This window comes from Hydra viridissima, unplaced genomic scaffold, assembly GCF_058129835.1.
Source record: "Hydra viridissima isolate aposymbiotic clone 2 unplaced genomic scaffold, HvirCarnegie_v1 scaffold_2, whole genome shotgun sequence".
NCBI classification, from domain to species: Eukaryota; Metazoa; Cnidaria; class Hydrozoa; order Anthoathecata; family Hydridae; genus Hydra; species Hydra viridissima.
In genome coordinates this window covers 24,967,029-24,986,779 of record NW_028324301.1, presented here as the reverse complement: position 1 = coordinate 24,986,779, position 19,751 = coordinate 24,967,029, and positions in this window count along the sequence as shown.

Sequence of the window (19,751 nt, the reverse complement as noted above, 5' to 3'; positions counted from 1 at the left end):
CTTGTAAAATACGAATTGAGAACTGGTAAAATGCAATCTCTTTTGCAATCAAAAATATGTTTTAAAGACCTTTGCTTGTTTTACTAAATAGTATCTTCCTGTTGACAGATGCCTTCCGAGCAACACTAAAAAGCTTGGCAGGCCGCATTAGGGTCGCCGGCAACAGGTTGAGAACTCCTGGTTTAAGTTTAAAAATAGTTTTTTATGTCTCGAATTAGTGCAACTTAACGTCTCTAATATTTAAAATTTTAACTTTTTTAAGAAATTGGTGATGAGCAAAATTTTTATTTAAGACTCGTATTTGTTTTAACTTTCCAATGATAAATGAGTCATAACCATAATTATTTTTTGCACAACTGTATTTAAAACCGTTATTTAAATGCACAAGTTTATTTTAATGGTAACTCATCGGTCATGTAGTTATGTCAAAGATTTGTTTGTTGTTAAAACAAACATCAAACAAAGTTTGGAATTGCTTTACTCATGAATAGATTAGAACTTATATCATTGTAATTTGTTTGTTATTTTATAATTGTCATGCGTTAGTTAATATTATCTGGCTTTAATATTTCACTAGCATTAGCAAAGGAACCACATTAAACTTAATGACTTATTACAACTGGATTATCAGCATTTCATTTCTCAGACCATAATTCTGTATGATGAAGTTATTATGATATTTGCTAATACTCTAATATAATTAAATCTGAATCTCTGATCGTGAATAACAAGCAAATTTGTATTTATAGTCAGAATGCGCCAGCACTTGATCAAACTTAGTCTTTTCTTGATGCGTTTCTTTGATTATTTAATGATGAAACCGTGTGAGAAATAATACTATGAAAAAGATTTGAACCTTAAAAATTTAAAGAAGATCTTTTATGGAAACAAATACTAAATATTGCTATAATAACAAAAGTACATAGCAGAAGCCTCAATTTTTTGATAGTAAATTGATATAAGTTTGTTCGTTATAATTTTTTTTTAATATGTTACCAAAATACCTTATTAAACCGAATATGATACGAAATGCTATTTTCAGAAAACTTCAAAAAATCTGGAAAATCTACATAGTAACTTGAGATTAGTTTGTGAAAAAAAATCCATATAGCCGTTTTTTGCTGTTAATGAACATTTTAAAATTAATTAATCACATGCATTTTAATCAAAATCAATTTTTAATATTTTAAAATTCTGTGGTGCCAATTGGAATTTTGATAGTAAAATATCCTTTAAGTTTATATGGGAAGTCAGTTTTTATTGTCAATATTTTAGCTTTTTGAATTATTTAATCGCTTACATTTTGCGAGCGTTTGTCATGTGCTAAATTTTCATTGTTTGGTAAAGCTTTTTGGCCATTTTTTTTAAAATAACGTTTTAATTGGTTTTCAACTCATAATGAACAAATTTATATCGGTTTGATATTAAAAAATTTTAATATTAAGACTACTAAGACTTGCCGATTCTGGCGCATTCAAGATGGCGTCATGTTTTCATGAATCATAAATTCTGGCTCATTGGCATTTTTGCGCATGCTCATGGATATTTTTTTGCGCATTTCCATTTTTGCGCATTTTCATTATGTCATCTCATAATGAAAAAAAGGTAGTGAATGTGTTATTCTTTGTTTTGGTTCAAGTATGGAAAAAGATGTTTAAATTTTTCTCTTCGCGTTTCTCTAATTCTTTGTGCATGTTGTTTTTGTCGTTGTTCTTCAAATCCATGTCGTAGTAAGAGTTTTGTATTGGTATGAATGGGCAAGGAATTTAATTTTTTAATTTTATGAATATAATTTTCATCAATTCTTTTTTTGTGTTGATCATCGTGGAATTGTATGGCCATTCTGTGTAATTCAGGATCAAAAGTGGGTTTAATTATTTCCGGTAGTTCGCTGTAAAGGAATTCCTCAAATTCTTCTTGTTCTGTAATACTCATTGTTATTTTTTATATGAAAAGAAATTTATTTAAGTCATTTTCATTTTTTTATTTCATCTGTACATTAGATCATTTGGATCCATTGGAAATCTTCGATTTTTTACAAAATTAAATTTAAAAAAGGGATGCTTGAGAATGGAGAGTTTGGTCCGAGAAGTAAACCAGTTCCGATAGATTCATATCCTCTTCCGCTTTTAACGTAAACTCCGTCTTTGAATGATCCTCCTTTAGGCCAGGGTGTTAAAAATAATCCATTTCCTCTGTGCGTTCCCATTTTCATTCCATTTCCATTCTTTTTCAAATAAACGATACCTCTTCCTGCAATTTTATCAACCATAGCAGAACCTGCAGAAGATCCTACGCCTGCTAACAATCCGGTGGCAAGAGCTGGAACTACTCTTGTTGCAAGTGTACTACCCAACATACCTAATAAAGGTAGAAGAGCTCCAATAAATCCTCCTTTCACATTTGCGTTATGCTCCAATTGGGTTTTGCTCATTTTAATGGTGACTCCAACTCCTCGATGGAGAGCATCCAAAAGTTTTCGATGTTGATTTTGTGTTACAAGTAAAACGTCGTTTCCATTAAAATCATCTTTTGAAATACGGATGCTCACAGGTTTACCTGCTATCATTGATTTTTTTATTTTTTCAATCTGTCCCTGAGACACATTTAATTTAACACTAACATATTTGCTCATTTTTAAATGTGAGAAAAAATATTTATTTCACTTCTCGAATGAGATAACGGATTGTAATGTCCTCTCCACGAAAATCAACCAAATTTCCATTTTGATCAACAACGCGAGTGATCATTGTAGAAATTTCTGGAACCTTAACAGGGAGGAAAGTCAAATGAGTGGGTCTTTCGATGATTTTAAAACCAGGGCCAACAGCTGGATAAAAAGAGTAGATGCAATTGAGTGGGGTTCCGTTGACGTAAGCAGACCCGATGACGTTGTTGAGGATTCTGATCGTGTTGATGCTTGAAATTCTAACAATATCGTCAGACTCGTATGTTGAATTGGAGTCCAATCGTCTTTTTGTAAATCCTAAAAGTGGGGCGATGCTGTTATCCACGTTCAAATCCATCAAATAATTCATTCTAAGTGTGATGCTTGATTTTAAAGTGTTTAAATTGGCTTCTATTTTTATGTTATCGGGAGAGTAGCTGATTTTATTTGCTGTGACGTAGCTGGAGCTTTGAGACGCATAATTTTTTATTGTGTTTGAGACAGTCTTTTGTAAATAATTGTTGATGTCTTTGATGTCGTAGCTACCGTCTGGAATGACGACGTTTTCCCAATGAACTCCATTGTTCATGCTATACCGGAAAGAATTGTTTTTGCTGATGATGTTTGGAAAGTTGTTGTACGTCTCAAGCCCAAAAAAAGCCATTTCATAAGTTTTTCCTTTGTCAAAAACGATTTTGTCTAAAAATTCTGTTATGATTACGTTGGAATTTCCATCCACGTCGATGATTATGCTTGACATTTTTTATTATGTAACATTTTTTTAAATCCTTTGGATTCATTGAAATCTACGATTTCTTAAATGGCTTCTTTTGGAAAATAAAAAGTGTCAAATCCGCTTCGATATTTTCCATTGTCTTTTTTTGACGACAAATCAATCACCGCAAATCCGTGAGGTTCAGACCAGCAATGATTGCAAAAGGCTTTAAAATCTTCTATTTTCATATCGGTAGATACATGATCTCGATAAATGCGACCAACGTTTTGTAAGTCTTGAGGAAACAAGCAAATAAAGTTAGCATTTTCTCTGATCGTTTGTCTTGGGAGCATGAAATAATTTTGAGCGAGGTAAAAGCAGTCGACGTTAGAGTGTCTTCCTTGGAGGTAATATTTTTCACATTTGTTTTGTTTGGTCAATTGCAAATCGTCAAAGATCATTAAATTGTTTTTGGATGAATCAAGATCTTCAGGATTAGGCACATCGTCAGCCGTTTCAAAAAATTCACACTCCATATCCTCGGTTTCGGAAAAATTTTTTGAAAGATCTTTGATAACACATTCAGGATCTAGTTTCAATTTTTCAATTTCGGTTTGTACCTTGAACAAGTCGAGAATTATTTTTTTTGGTAATTTTTTTTCGAACGAACTTTTTAGTATTTTGTACTCGGGTTGGAAAAGAGATTTTCCAAAAACTTGCAAATGGTTATAATCCAACCATCCAGGCCTGAGCAATAAATTGAGAAGCAACGTTGTTTTTCCACATCCGGATTTCCCAACGATGATTCCTCGAATGCTTCTCGGTAAAAGCTTGTTGTTGTTTCTTTTGATTTTTCCAATATTCCATGACAAATCAGACACTTCCATTTTTAGTTTAAAAATATTTTTTTAAAATAAAATGTATTGTGGTAAATGCAAAAGGAAAACAGAAACGAATCATTTGAGAAACGAAATCACAAAAAACAACAGACATATGGTTAAAGGGGCTTGTAACGTTTGCGGAACGACCAAATGTAAGTTTGTTTCTTCACATGCACTCAAAGGATCATCTTCGCATACGACAAAAGGAGGAGACTTGGTGGAAACGATTAACAATTTTTCAAAAAAAATAAAGCTTCCATGGGCAAAATTTCCAGGAGAAATGCACATTCCAGGAATGAATTTTGCAGGACCTGGCACAAACTTGGACAAAAGACTCACATCCACAGACATGTATCAAGAGTGGAGCAAACCGGTAGATCGAGTGGACAATGCAGCATACCATCACGATTTAGCTTATAAATATTTAAACGACGTTCAAAGCAGAAATTTGGCAGATCAAATGATGCTTGAAGAAATGAACTCCATTCCAAACCCTACTCAAAAAGAGATAAACGAAAGAAAACTGATCACTCCCATCATCAAAGCCAAAGCTAAATTCGGTCTAGGTGTATCTGTTAAAAAAAAGCACCGGAGAACCTGAAATGGACGGATCAGCTTGCAAACGAGCTTCATAAACCAGTCATTCATCATTTTAAAAGAAGAAAAGTGTTTGTGAACGACATGGATGAAATATGGGCTGCAGATTTGGTTGACATGCAATCGTTTTCAAAATTCAACAACGGGGTAAAATATTTGCTCATGGTGATCGACGTGTTTTCAAAGTATGGATGGATTGTTCCGTTAAAGAGTAAAACTGGAGTTGATGTAGCTAACGCTCTAAGCAAAATAGTTGAGGAGAGAAGGTGTACAAAGATGTGGGTGGATAAAGGTAAAGAGTTTTACAACAAGCATGTGAAAGCGTTGGGAATACAATTATACTCCACTGAAAATGAAGAAAAAAGTTCTGTTGTCGAGCGATGGAATAGAACGATGAAAGAGAGAATGTTTAAATATTTTTCAGCCAACAACACCAATAAATACATTGACGTATTGGATGAGATGGTTGATAACTACAACCACACCAAGCACTCTTCCATCAAAATGACTCCAGTGGAGGCTAGCGATGAAAAGAATAAAGGTAGGGTATGGTGGAATCTGTATGGAAAGGATCAAACATTACCAACAAAACCAAAATTTTCAATGGATGACAAAGTGAGGATCGTAAAAAAGAAGTCTCATTTTGAAAAGGGGTATACACCGAGATGGACTGAAGAGGTTTTTACCGTGTTAAATGTTCAGCATACGAATCCACCCACGTATAAAATCGCTGACGCTAACGGTGAAGAAATTAAAGGTACGTTTTATGAACAAGAAATGCAAAAGACCAATCAAGACATATTTAGAATTGAAAAAGTCATTCGAAAGCAAAAGAACAGATCTTTAGTCAAATGGAAAGGATATCCAGATTCATTCAACTCGTGGGTGGATAATGAAGAAGTGATTTCTATGAAAAAATAGTCACGTCGTTTTGTATGATAAGAAAAAAATTTTGATTTTGAGTTAAATAAAAATCTTGTATATAGAAAAGAAATGAATTTTATTACAATTGAAAATTTTGATGAGAGTAAATTATCAGTTGGAGAAATTTACGCAGCAACCAAACCAGTAGTCTATCAAAAAGTGCCAATAAAATATTCTTATCCAAGTGGAGACGGTTCTCTTGTATTACGAACACCTATATTATTTTCGTATGGTGTGTGTGAGAATAAAGATCCGGTAACACAAAAATTGACTGGCTATTCCATGTCCTTCGTTTGCTTTGATGCTAAGAAAGGAAAGACAGAACAAGAAGAAAAGTTTATTAGCACAATGGAAAAGATTACTTTGTTCATTAGAGGTGAAGTAGATAAATTGTCAACCAAACTTAAAAAAGGAGGAAGAAAAAAGCAAATTAATTCAGACGAATTGAGTATTTTAAAATATAAGCCTGATCATCCTGAAGCAGCGCCAGTGTTTTATGCTAAAATGTATATTACTAAAAGATCTAAAAATTTCCATGAATCCGCAAGCGAATTTAAAAATGAAGACGAAATATTCATTACTTCTACATTTCATAGAAGGAAAACAGCTCTTGATATAAAAAATGGAGTCAAAGGAGAACGTAGTAATAAAAATTTGGTCAACTCTTCTGGATATGATTTTATCAACCAACGATGTTACGCTATTGGAGGACTTAGAATTGAGGGGGTGTATATTGGTCCTTCGATTGTGTCTATTCAAGTTAAACTGGTTGAGGCAGTCATCGTGAAAAATGCATCTTTGTCTCATAGCATCATGATGTGTGAAGACTTGGATTTAGAGGTAAAAGAATTAGACGAGGAAATGTAAAAGCACAAAAAACTGAAAATAAAACGACTTAAAACATTTTATTTTCATATTAAAAAATGCATGCCCCACACAAGTTGCTTAAAAACAGCGCCTCAGTAGAGATTAACAATTTTAATTTCCAACTGAGTCATTTAGAGGATAGAATCAAAGAGTTGGAACGAAAAAATACGAAAAACATTATTGTAACAAAGAAAAAGTTGGATTATCCCACCTATTTCAACACCAACAGACAGCACGAGATTTTTGCTCAACAAGACATTAAATTTCTTCCTGTATCTCACAAGCAGATATCGTTGTCTGTAGGTTTACAATTAGACAAAGGAATTGCTGTCGTCACTTTGATGGATAAAATAAGCAACCAATTGAATTATTTCAAAAACGATGCTATTTTTTCCGAGTCTGTGGATGACATAGTTATGACCATACACAATTATAACAACCAGGAAGTCACCGTTAAAAAAGGTGAAAAGCTTTGTAAAATAAACTACATCGATTCGAATTAAAAAAAATGTGTCTTTGTTAAAAAGATGGAGATAATCAAAAACACTGAAAAAATTTATCCAGTTCTTCCAACGGCACCATCAGATGGAGGGCATTTATATCGACTTCAAAAAATCAGTGAGATACAAAAAGAAATAGAGGATGAAAAAGTGAAACGAATGGCTTTGAGTAAAAAATACCATCGAGCTGCAAAAATAATTCGTTTCACCGACGACGGATTGCAAACGGTATGCATTGGTTTAGGGGTTACAGGGATTGCACTTTTATCAACCGTCGTTGCCACTCCAGTTTCGATTGCGTGTGAAGGGGTTGCTGTTGTATTGGGAGCTTTATCCATTTTCGGAAATCACCAGAACAAAAAAATGATGATAAAGGCTGAAAAGCATGAAAAATTGAAAGTTCTTTCCGAGTCAAAATTGAATACGATTAGTGACCACATTTCAAAATCTCTTATGGATGGATTTGTGAGTGATTCCGAGTACGAACTCATTCTCAGCGAGCTTCAAAAATTCAAAGCCATGAGTGAAGAAATCCGAACCAAGACAAAAAGCGTCATTGACGAATTGACTAAAGAGTCGTTGATCCAAAAAGGAAGAGAGGATGCGATAAAAGCATTCAACAACCTGTTTAAAAAATCATCATGATTTTCCATGAATCCGCACGCGGATTTAAAAAATAGTAGATTTCCATGGGATTCAAAGAATCTAAGAAAAATTAAAGAATCAAAAAGAAATCGTAAACGTAATCGTAAACGCAATCGAGTTTTTGTTTTAAGTTTTTTTCTCCGTATTCTAAAAATGTCTTTTTTTAGAATACAAGATCCTGAAAAGCGAGATGAGATTTTGAGAGAATATAAAGCTAATAGAGAAAAGCTTTACAATGAGAGTCTCAACACCAGCATTTCAGATGCAAATTATCAGACTGATTTGAGCAAGTTTTTTAAGCCTCTGATTGAGAGCAATGAAAATATAAAAAACGAACTAAAAAGCATCGCATACAGAGAGGTTGAAAATACTCCACTGGCTTTGACTTATCCAGAAAGCGATGAAAAAACTTTTGTAAAAACTTTTGGAAAAATGAATGTTGGAAATATTGCAATGAAATATTTATTCACTTACGCAACAGTTAAAAATAGTGCAGACAAAGTATTTGGAATTCACGTAAAAGAAGAACCCGGAAAAATGTTTATCGGTAAAGAAGAAGTAACCATCGATGAAAACGACGTTATTATTGACGGAGAAAAGTACGAGGGGACGACAGGTCTTTGGGAGTTGATCACAAAAAATGTACCTGATACAAAAAAGGTAACAGACGAGGACATGAAAAATTATGAAAAAATACTGGTTGAAACGCATGCAATGGAGAGGGAAGGGACACCAACCATACCAAAAGCTTCGGGAGGTCATAAGTGGAAAGAGATTGTTTCAGAAATTTGGAAAAAAAATTACACACTAACGAGTGGAAAAAAAGGTCGAGGAGTGATCATTCTTCCGAGTGATCCGAATGTGCTTACGCAAAGACTTAACTTGAGCATCGCCGCAGGACATGCTGGAAATATAGCATCGAGAAACGAAGCCGTTGCCATTTGTGATGAGCTTTTGAGACAGGGGGAAATAAACAAAGAAGAATACAGAGCGATTCAAAAATACATCGAGTCGTGAGAATGGATTCAAAGAATCTAAAAAATTTCACTTGTGAATTTCCATGAATCCAAAGGATTTAAAAAAATATTTTCTCATTTTAAAAAATGCTCATTGTGAACAACAGAAGATATTTTAAAAAGAACGTCGTTGGAGGTGGAGGAATCATGGACGCGATTAAAAATTTTTTGAGGAGAATGGCAGCTTCAAACGCTTCACGATCGTCTCTTCATTTATTGAGAAAAGCAGCCGCAAGCGAAATTGGAAGAGAAGCAATCACAGCCGCCAAATCAGCTGGAAAAGAATTAGCCTCTTCAGCTATATCCACTGCTAAAGACGTTGCCATCGACAAAGGAAAAAAAGCGCTTGAAAAAGTTTACGTCAAGACAGGAACAGTGAATCCAAACCAAATACTCACCACGATTGTAAACGAAGCGGCAAAGACTGATCCGTATATTAATCCAATGGAAGAGCTGCATAAAAAAATGTTTGGTTCTTCCATTCAAGTGAAAAAGAAAATGACGAAAAAGAACGCGGCTAGAATCCAAGATCTCGTTAAAATGGGGAGCGGGCTTTTGATTGCTTGATTATTTTTAGATCCATGGAAAAATCTTTGATTTTTTTAACAAATCAAAAATGACATAAATTTTTTTTTCTCATTTTAAAAATGATAAACACCGATAGATTAAGAGTTGATGAAATGCCAGAGTATGACACTGGAATTGAAAAAGTTGATTTTTTCGAGTACCAACCAATGAACCTCGATTTAAATTCTTCAGCAGAGATCATTTTTCAAATTGATTTAAAATCTGTGCAAACAGTTCCGTCTGAAGCTTACATTCTCGTTGAAGGGGTTCTCAAAAAAGCAGATGGAACTGCATACACAGCAACAGACAACATTGCTCTGGTGAACAACGCCATCATGTATTTATTCAACGATGTCACCTATGATTTAGGAGGACAACAAATGGAAAGAGTCATGTATCCAGGTCAAGGAACAACCATGCTTGGATTGTTGAAATACCCTTTTGGTTTTCAGCTTGCAGATGGTTTGAAGCAAATGTGGTATAAAGACACTTCAAACGCCACCGGAAATCCAGGATTTGTTGTAAGGCGAGACCACTTGTTTGCAGACACGACATCCATTGGTGCATTTTCGTTCAAGATACCATTAAAACACATTTTTGGTTTTTGCGAAACTTACGACAAAGTTGTTTATGGCTTCGATCACGTCATTAAATTTGGAAAAAAAGAATACGACGACGCCATTTACAGAGCCGAGACTGTTGCTGCAGGAATGATCGACCTTAAAAAATTCAGACTTTTTATGCCTAGAATTGAGTTGGATGTTTCGAAGAAATCCGAATTCTTGAAATTAATGGCGAGTAAAATTTCCGTCCCAGTAGCCTATAAATCAAACAGAGTCGAAAGACAGGTCATTCCTGCTGGTATCACAGAATTCACTTGGACCCTAGGAAGAATCGTAGACAAAAGCGTTCCGAGATATATCGTGTTAGGACTTCAGACAAACAGAAATTCCAATCAAACAGTTAATCCATCACTATTCGACCATTGTGATGTTAGCAATTTTTACGCGACTGTTAATGGAATAAAGTATCCAAATTACAATTACGACTTGAATTTTGGAGAAAAGAAAATTACCATGGCACATTCTGACGCGTTCTCTTTTGACGATAAATATTACGGTACAAACGAACTTGTTTGTCAATCTGGTTTGACTCTGCTTGATTATAAAAATTTGTTTCCGTTGTTTTTTGTAGACATTAGTAAGCAAAAAGAAAGAGTTGTTTCTGAAACGGCAGAATTGGTAGTCAACCTCAAATTTCGAACAGCAGTACCACAAAACACTGTTATTTTTGCAGTGATCATTTCAGACAGATTGATCAAATTCGATTCCGACGGAACCAGCATGAACGTTGTTTATTAGGTTTGAAAGACCGTCATGAGATTCTTAACAAAAATGATTTAAATAAATTTTTTTCTTTTTAAAACTAAAACATGAGATATACAAAAAATTATCTGAAAAATTTGCTTATGGAAAATGGAATCACATTAACCTCAAACAAATTGTTGCCTTTGATGATGATTGCGATTGAAAATAATCTAATAAGTAAAGATTCGCTTTTGAAAGGTGTAAAAGAACACAGGGCAGTGGGTCGACCAAAAAAAGAAATAAAAATGAAAAATGAGAAAACGGAAAAAAAACCGATCGATCCAAAATACGAGAGGCTTGCTTCAATTCGAAATAAACCTGTGTCTGTGAAAACAACCAATATGGAAACCGGGGAAGTGGTTGAATACAAATCCCTTTACAAAGCAATGAAAAACACAGGACATGGATGGAGATATTTAGAACGTCGAAATGGAAAAGTGGAAGATGGAATAAAGATTGAAATTTTAAATTCGGAAAAGCTAGAAAGAAAAAGTCTGTGAGAAATGTAAAAATTCGAAGAATTTCCATGAATCCACGTGCGGATTTAAAAAATTTTTTCAATTCTTTTTCAGAGAATTGAAAAGAAATAAAAAATATTAGAAAAATGATTTTGAGTTAAATAAATTTCTTGATATATTAAAAATGGAAAACAAAACGTTGAAAGAATTGCGAGAAATCGCTAAAGATCAAAAAATAAGAGGGTATTCTAAAATGAGAAAAGGGGAGCTTATAATGACTTTGCAACCTTCAAGACCTGTGGTAAAACCTCCTATTGCTCCGAAACCAGCAATCATTCCACCGAGACCTGTGGTAAAGCCTCCTATTGCTCCGAAACCAATTCATTTGCAAAAACACATCCTTGATGAACCGGTTTCAGATTTAACACCTGTCATAACACCAAAACCAGTCATTCCACCGAGACCTTCATTTTTTTCAAGTCTGAAGGCAGCTGCAAAAAGTGTAGCGTCGTATGTTAAAACTAAGTTTGATGATGTTAAAGATTGGATAGAACCCTACGTTCCTGAAGTAGTCAAGGAGAAGGTAAACGAATCAGCGGAACAAATCGATAAAAAGATACAGTCTATCAAATCACTTGTATTAAAAACAGTGTATAAAAAACCCTTGCCAAAGCCTTATAAAATAAAATTCAAGTTGACTGAACATTCAGCGGAGGGTTCTGTGAGACAATTTTCTTATAGACCTTCTTCTCGATATAACGACCTTGCAACCTTTTTTAATTTGGTGAGAGAGTCTGCCATTCAAACCATGGAAGGAGAAAGAAATACAAAGGTAAGAATTATTTTAACGTGTGAAATGAAATCTGTAAGCATGATGACTGGTGAAGAAGTGACTCGAGAAGCGAGCTTTTCATCAAGATCAGAGATTATTCTAGCGACTACGGATGTAAGAGAGCTCATGGGTGAAATGGAAGAAAAAGTCTTGGAAAATAGTGTTAAATACAATGCTTTAGGATCTAATTGCACTATATCTAAGATTTTAAGAATGGACATTAACTTTACTGATTACGAGCCTATCAGTGGTTCTTCCTATATTGAGTTGTCTAAAGAGCTGAAAGACAAAAAGGCGATCATCAACATGGAAAACAAGGACGATCAATGCTTTAAATGGTCAGTCACTCGAGCGTTGAATTTAAAAAATAGAGACAACGAAAGAATTGATAAAGACTTGGTTCTAAAATCAGAAGAACTGAATTGGGAAGGAATAGAGTTTCCTGTCAAGCTTAATAAAATCAATAAGTTTGAGAAAAATAATCCAGACATTAGCATCAACGTCTTTGGGTATGAAAATAAAAAACTTTACCCTTTGAAAATATCTGACTTTGTAGATCGAAAGCACTGCATTGATTTGTTGCTTATTTCAAACGAAGACACTGACCATTACTGTCTCATTAAAAGTTTGAGTCGGTTATTATCTGCACAAACATCAAATCATCAGCACAAAATGTATTATTGCAGAAATTGCTTACAAGGTTATGACCAGGAAGAAAAGCTTCAACAGCATCAACCTTATTGCTATGACAACGATGCAGTAAGAATCGAACTTCCTAAAGAAGGAACGACCGTTCATTTTAAAAACTATAACAAGTCTATGAGAGTTCCATACGTTGTATATGCAGACTTTGAAAGTTTCATCAAACCCAACGAGGATAACACTGAATATAATCATAAAGAGTCGTACACCAAACAATATCAAAAGCACGTACCAAGCTCCTTCTGCTATTATATCAAATGCTTTGACGATAGCCTTTACAAAGGAGAACCAGTCATGTACACAGCTGAAAGCGATGAGGATGACGTAGCTCAAAAGTTTATAACCATGCTTGAAGCCGACCTTATAAAGATTCTCGACAAGATTGATATAGTAAAAAAGAAAGTGGTAACGGATGAGGATGAAAAGAATTTTGAGACTGCAACTCTATGTCATATTTGTGAATCAGATCTTAACAGTGACAAAGTGTGGGATCACTGTCATTTAACTGGAAAGTATCGAGGAGCTGCTCATAACAAATGCAACTTGAATTATAAACTTCCAAAATTCATACCCATCATTTTCCATAATTTGTCTGGTTATGACAGTCATTTGTTCATCAAGAAATTAGGTGGAAAGCTCAATTGCATACCCAACAATGAAGAAAAATATATCAGTTTCTCTAAACAAATCAAAGTAAGAGAATTTATTAATAAGAAAGGTAAACTTCAGGAAGTATGGAAAGAGCTAAGGTTTATCGACAGCTACAGGTTCATGAGTTTCAAGTTAGAAGATCTAGCTAAAAATCTAAACAACGACCAATGCAAAAACGTTGCTCAATATTACTCTGGAGAAAAGTTTAATTTATTAAGAAAAAAAGGTGTTTACCCTTATGACTGGGTGGACTCGATTGAAAAGTTCTCCGAAACGCAATTGCCTCCTATTGAAGCATTCTATTCCAAACTGAATGATGAGGGAATAAGCTGTGAAGACTATGCGCATGCTCAAAACGTTTGGAATGTATTTGGATGTAAAACGTTTAAAGATTATCAAGAACTGTACAACAAGTCAGACGTTCTGATACTTGCTGATATCTTTGAAAATTTCAGAGACGTGTGCCGTACCTATTACAAGCTTGATCCTGCTTGGTATTACACCTCACCTGGTTTGGGTTGGGATGCCATGTTAAAACTAACTGGAATTCGGTTAGAGCTTCTGTCTGATATTGATATGCTTAATATGATAGAAAAAGGGATACGCGGTGGAATTTGCATGATCAGCAAACGACATGGAACTGCTAATAACAAATACATGAGTGATTATGATCCTTCACAACCTTCGAAATTCATTCAGTATTTAGACGCAAATAATTTATATGGATGGGCTATGTGTAAGCCTCTTCCTTTTAGAGGATTCAGATGGATGACTGAAGAGGAGCTTGCTAATTGGAAATCCATGCCTTGTATTCTCGAAGTCGATTTAACCTATCCCGAAAGCCTACACGATTTACACAACGACTATCCTTTAGCTCCTGAAAGACTAAAAATTAATAAAGTGGACAAGCTCGTTCCTAATTTAAACAACAAAGAAAAATACGTCATTCATCATGAAAACCTAAAACTCTATGAACGACTTGGATTGATCACTACTAAAATTCATCGAGGTGTCACCTTTGAAGAAGAACCCTTCATGAAACAATACATCGATCTCAACACTGGATTAAGAGCAAAAGCTAAAAACGAGTTTGAAAAAGAATTTTTTAAACTCATGAATAACTCTGTCTTTGGAAAAACCATGGAGAATATTCGAAAGCATGTTGATATTAAACTAATCACCACAAGAAAAGAAGTCTTGAAATTGTCAAGAAAGTCTAATTATGATAGAAATACCATTTTTGATGAAAACCTTACTGCAGTTCATATGAAAAGAACAAAACTCTTTTACAACAAGCCTGTTTACTTAGGACTAAGCGTTCTAGACATAAGCAAAACTTTGATGTTTGATTTCCATTACTACTATATCAAACCTAAATACGGAGATTGCGCGAAATTACTCATGACTGACACTGACTCGCTCATCTATGAAATCGAAACGAAAGATTTTTATCAAGACATTTCTAGCGATCTTGAAACCAAATTTGACACGAGCAACTTTTCTAAAGATCATCCTGCTATTGAAAACGCTTGGTTTAAAGTAGGGTTAAATAATAAGATTATAGGTATGTTCAAAGACGAGGCTGGTGGAAAAATAATTAAAGAGTTTGTCGGACTTCGTCCTAAGCTCTACTCTTACAAAACCTATGAAAAAGAAGAGAAAAGATGCAAAGGGGTTAAAAATAAAGTCGTTCAAAAACACATCACTCATCAAGATTATAAAGACTGCTTATTAAGTGGAAATGAAAAGCTTGCAGCCATGAACGTTATCCGATCTCATCAGCATAACATTTACACCGAAGAAATCAACAAAGTCGCACTCAGCGCTAACGATGACAAAAGACACATCTTGCAAGACGGAATTCACACGCTAGCCATTGGACGCTGCAACAAAAGGGTATGTAGACACCAAAGTCTCTTACAACACTATTTCATACACCGACATTAACATGACGTCGCACAAATTAACTAATTTAGCTGAGCCTACATCAGCTTCGGATTCAGCTACGAAAAATTACGTAGACACGCATGCTTCAGGTGGAACGACTGTTGGAAATGCAGATTTGGATTTGAATTCGCATAAATTGATCAATGTGACTGATCCAGTCAACGCGCAAGATGGAGCGACAAAGAATTATGTAGATTTGCTATTGCAAAAATCAAGTTTGACCAGTGTTGTTCCAGGATCCAGTTTTACCAGTTTAGGGTTTAAGTCTCAGACGGTAGCCGCATTAACCACTTCTCCTGTGTTTGCGTTTTCTGGAAAATCTGGTGTGCTTAGAAGATTGTGGCTGGCTTTATTCAGCTCCTCTGGTACGAATATTCCCGGTCAAGTTTTTATTCGAATCTTTACTGACGGAGAAATCAATGTAGGGAATTATGCAGAAACCACGGAAGGAATTGGAGTGGATCAAACAGGACTTGCTACTGATTTGCTTTTTTCTCCTTTAGGAGGAGCTTTTTACGCCAACTCTTTGCAGGGATGCAACATGTATAACACCACTTCCTTGGGAGGATATTTCACATTGGACATGCCTTTCAGAAACGACGTCTCCATTCAACTGGTTAACAAAAATGCAACAGCCATCACGTATTGGATTCAACCGTTCATTTCCACACTTGATTCCATTCCTGCCACCATCCCTCTTTACAAGCTGTACTGCAGAACGTTTCGATATTTGAACACCACTTACGGCAGCGAATACGTTTTACTGAACACCAGCGGAAAAGGAAATGGTGTCTCGTTGAAATACATCAGGATGCACGTCATTGGCGCTTCTGGAAACTGGTGGGAGTCCAGAGTTCGAATGTACGACGGAAATCTACCTCCAGGTAACGGAACCGTTCTCACTCCTTGGACACCGTACAACACCAACAATTACACGTATTTTTCAGGATATGACGGTGACAGCACATGCTTCTTTTCCTCCTCAGGATTGGAAGATTTTTATTTGGCAGAAGACTCGTTGTCACGCTCAACTCTGGTGATGCTCAAGTCGGTCAATCCGGAAGCTTTTACCTTCTTCTAGGACAAGCCTATTATTACGCTTAAAAAATCACAAGTGATTTCCATGAGCTTAATGTACAGTGAAATAAAAAAATTGAAAATGAGTTAAATAAATTTCTTTTCATATAAAAAATAACAATGAGTATGTCAGATAATGAATTTTTAGAAGATCTCTATGAAAGCGAAGACGATGACAGTTCTGATGCTGAGGATAGGTCTTACAATTGGCATATGTTGGTTGACCCTGAAGATTTACCTTACAATGGACCTTACAATGATACTATAGTTTTAGATTACAATTCGATGAGTGTTGAAGAACAAAATGAATATGATGATTATATATATAATGAATTGTTACAAGATATGCGTAATGAAACGGGTGGAAACAACTTTATCATTTACATCAATGATGAGGAGAAAAGAAATAGATTAAAGATTGAGGCGTTGATTGAAGGTTTTAAAAAGGATGAATATAGAGTGTGTGCTTCTGCTGCTTAATTAGAGAAACGCGAAGAGAAAAATTTAAACATCTTTTTCCATACTTGAACCAAAACAAAGAATAACACATTCACTACCTTTTTTTCATTATGAGATGACATAATGAAAATGCGCAAAAATGGAAATGCGCAAAAAAATATCCATGAGCATGCGCAAAAATGCCAATGAGCCAGAATTTATGATTCATGAAAACATGACGCCATCTTGAATGCGCCAGAATCGGCAAGTCTTAGTAGTATTAAGGCATTGAAACATTAACTGCTCACTGAATCAAATACTTTTTCTTGATGGTTTTCTTAAAACATGTAAAGAACAAACCGTGTAAGAAGTAATACTATGAAATAGGTTTAATCTGCCCCTTAAAAGTTCATTGAAAATGTTGATGGAAGCCAAATACTATTGCTATGATAATGAAAGTGCATAGCAGAAGCCCTTAGGTGACCTTATCTTTAATGAACTTTTGAATAAAACCTGCTTCTCGTTTGTTTGTTTTTTTTTTTGTTTTTTTTTTTTTCAAAGAAAGTTCTGATTTTGTATTTTAGCTTGATGATTTTATTTCTTTCAGCCGAGCAATCTATCGACCTGCGTTTTTATTCAAATGGAGAGTTGATGCAATTTACCGAATCTTCACCTAGTGAACGGGATCGCAAAGTGACGGCTAAAAGGAACATATTTATTAATATTCCCACTACTTGTAACACGTGCGCTTGTTGTCTGTAAACACTTTGATCATCAAATCTTTGTAATTTGAGTTTAACTTGTTAAATACAAAAAATGAAGATTTTTTGCGACTGATTTTTTTACTTCAGCATTAAGTTCTAAATTTTAACGATTAAAATTGATTTAAATAACATGACTTTAAGATCTAATAAACACATATTCTTAACATGAGATCCAATAAAAAGATCGCTAAAAAGTTTAAAGAAAGTTCAAACTAGCAACTATGTCTACTAAGCATGGTGTATAGAAACATACTCTAATATCTTGCAACACGTCCTAAAATGAAAAATAACTAAGAGGCATGAGGCAAACTCAATTTTCTAGTATGTTTATACTGGTGACGAATGACTTGCGAAAAGTTAGAATAATTGGAGCTAATCTCTAATTGCCCTCAACCTTGATTGTCTATTTAAAATCATAACTTTTATTTGTTCTTTCTTAAATTAGATCAAAGTTCCTCAACGGATATGGAAGTTGACCATTCAAACATTAATGTTCCCACCCAACTCCCTTTCACCCCCTTAAATAACTGTAAATGGTTGTCACTCCTAAACGAGAAAATCTTTTTTGAAGAAATTTAAACTCTGTCGATTTTTTGATCAAGTTAAATGTAAAACAACAAACAATTGTTTTTAGAAGCCATGTCATAAGAGGAGGGTAGGGGATCGTCTCGAAATTTATTTTTCGAATTTAACTTTTTTTTTTTTTCAAAATCATATTTCTAACATGAATTTGTAATTTAAACTTTTGCTTGATTAACTTTTTTTTTTTTAATTTAGGTTCCTTATTTAAATATCTGATTTAAATTTCTATTTTAATTATTTTACTAATAACTAACATTTTTATTTTAAACTTATTGTTAAGATGTTAAATTTGATATTCTAGTTTAAATTTATAATTTAAACTCATAATTCGACTTTTTGATGTAAGTTTCTAATTAAAAACCTTTATTTACATTTCTAATATAAATACCTTATTAAGATTTCTATTTTAAATTTTTAGTTTGAATTTCTAATTAATTTTCTAATTAAAGTTGCTTATTTGAATTTCTAACGTAAGATTCAAATTTGACTTTCTGATTTAAATCTCAAGTTATTATTTCAAATTTAGTTTTCTATTTTAACTTTCTGATAAAATATTTCTATTTTGACTTTCTATTATAGCTTCTTACAAAAGTTTTTTATTATCTAAGTGAATTATAATAAAAAGCGTTTAATTCAACATTTTACTTTAATCCTCTTATTTAAATTTCTAATTTAACTTTGTAATTCAAATTTCTAGTTTAAGTTTCTAATTTTATTTTCTAATTTAATATCTATAATAAGTTTCGAATTTAAATTTCTAGTTTAAAATTCAAACACAACTTTCTAATTTAAGCTTTTTCTTTAGTTTTTTTAAATTTGAGATTCTTAATTAACATGACAGTTCAAATTTCAAGTTTAAACTTATGATTTCTGATTTAAATTTCTCATTAAAATTTTAACAATTTTTAGTTTTTAATTAAAACTTCTTCTAGCTTTTAAGTTGAAACATCTTTTTTAAGTTTAGAATTTTATTTTAATTGTCTAAATTAATTTAACAATTCAAATTTTTAACTTACATTATTAATTTAACTTTCTAATTAAAATCTGATTTTATCATATCTAATATAAGCTTCTAATTATTGATTTTGGTTTAAGTTTCTAATTTAATTTCTAATACAAGTTTATCATTTAAATCAATAAGTTTTTAATTTAAATTACAAATTTAAACATCAATCTTAGATTTTTTTACCTTATTTAAACTTATTATTATTATTCAAACTTCAAATTTAAGTTTCTATTTTTTCTAATTTAAGTAGATGATATTAATAGATTTGTATTTTAAGTTTCTTCTTTGATTTTCTAGCTTATATTTCGAAATTAAATTTCGAAATTAAATTTAGAAATTAAATTTAGAAATTAAATTTAGAAATTAAATTTAGAAATTAAATTTAGAAATTAAATTTAGAAATTAAATTTAGAAATTAAATTTAGAAATTAAATTTAGAAATTAAATTTAGAAATTAAATTTAGAAATTAAATTTAGAAAATAATTTCGAAATTGACTTTCGAAATTAAATTTCTAATTAAATTTTCATGTTGAAGTTTTACTTGAA